The sequence below is a fragment of the Limulus polyphemus genome, unplaced genomic scaffold (genome assembly GCF_000517525.1).
Source record: "Limulus polyphemus unplaced genomic scaffold, Limulus_polyphemus-2.1.2 Scaffold83216, whole genome shotgun sequence".
Classification (NCBI taxonomy): domain Eukaryota; kingdom Metazoa; phylum Arthropoda; class Merostomata; order Xiphosura; family Limulidae; genus Limulus; species Limulus polyphemus.
The window spans coordinates 1-1,567 of record NW_013748812.1 but is presented as its reverse complement, the minus strand read 5'-3'; the positions used below and the strand labels follow the sequence as shown (position 1 = coordinate 1,567).

At 34.7% G+C, this 1,567-nt stretch overlaps 1 non-coding gene across 1 annotated transcript; it reads left to right on the top strand.

Annotated features, from left to right (window-relative positions):
* Positions 1–886: 886 nt before the first annotated feature.
* On the top strand, positions 887–970 carry Trnal-cag. The gene has a single exon. It is a non-coding gene; the product is annotated as a tRNA-Leu (tRNA).
* The last annotated feature ends 597 nt before the right edge of the window (positions 971–1,567 follow it).

The window sequence follows — 1,567 nt, the reverse complement described above, 5'->3', positions numbered from 1 at the left end:
GATAAACTGGTGACCTTAAAATGAAAAAATTCTTATTTGCTTCCCGCATTTCTAGATAGCTTTTAGTTGCTCCTCCTCTATGGACTTCATTTAATACACTATATTAATAACAGTAAAACAACAATTGTAGAGCTGAGAGTATAGTGAAATACTCCTTTGATGAAGACACATTTTTGTACTGTCAGTATGTTACACTAAGGTAAGGTTTTTTCTCTCATTAGCATAACTGTATAGTTTGTCTAGAAAGAAACTTCAAACTTAGTCTAAAATTCGGTTCCTCTCTTGTCACTGTGTTAGATCGATTTCCACGCTCTATTAGTAGATTGACAATACAATGCTTAGCCTCTTATAGTGGTGGTCTGTAACTAATATGTAAGTAACTAAGCTTTGTGTATGGTGTTTCAGTTATTTTTTACTCACGACAGTGAGTCTTTATTAATATTCATATAGATATTTGAAGGACGTGCAGCAAATGGCAAATCGAATGATAGACTGGGCTTCACATTTCTTTTTTGCTGAAAAAAACATAATTTGACCTTGTCCTCTGAATAATTTGATAAACTAAATTCGCATCTTTAATGCTACAGGTTGTACAAATACCCAGAGAAATATTGTTTCAAACACCATACACATAGCATGTTACACTGGCTAAGCTTCTAATGAAACAAAAGCTAGAATTTCCTTCTGCAAAATCTATTGCTCAAGGATTATAGCTTTTTGAAAAGATTTACGATATTATGCCAAACAGGCACTAGATAACAGCACAAACCAGTAAACGTAAAACGACGATGATTTTGAATTTATCTCCCTTTCTAGCTAATACTTTTTCGAACCTTGTACACACATTCATTTCGACTTCTCACTTGCTAAATGAAGCACGAAATATGTCAGGATGGCCGAGCGGTCCAAGGCGCTGCGTTCAGGTCGCAGTCCGGTATTCCGGGCGTGGGTTCGAATCCCACTTCTGACAAATATTGGTTTTGTATATTTATACGGAATTAACTTTATGAAATAATGACGTGACTACAATATGGTATCTTATAATCCTACTGAAACGTACTATATTTAAAATTCTGATAATGTCATAGCAAGATCATTTTGCTTTTTACGCACAATAAGCGCTTCCAAAGGTTTCTTAACCACGAAAATTTTTCAACCTAAATTACGACAATAGCAAAAAGAAAAATACAAAAATATAAGAAATTAACAACTTTCCATAATTATGAAATAAAAAGATTATTCCATAATCATGGAGAATAAGGAGTTTTGTCTCAATTCCATTACATGGGGGATAAGCCCCCAAACCTCCAGAAGTAGTTATCCCTGCACAATGGATGCATACGGTTATTGGCTGCCTCAGTGGGGGTAATTTCAAGAAAATTAACATGAAGCAGAAGAGCTAACAGAAAATAAGTCTACACAAAAAGAGCCTTGGGGTGCTTACCATGAAATTCTTGGTGCTGAGTCCCATGAAAAAAGGAAGCTGGAGTGAAACTCCTCTACCCTCCGTAATTATAGAGAAATTTATCTTTTAACTTTGAACGTTGTTTATTTTCAAACATTTTTT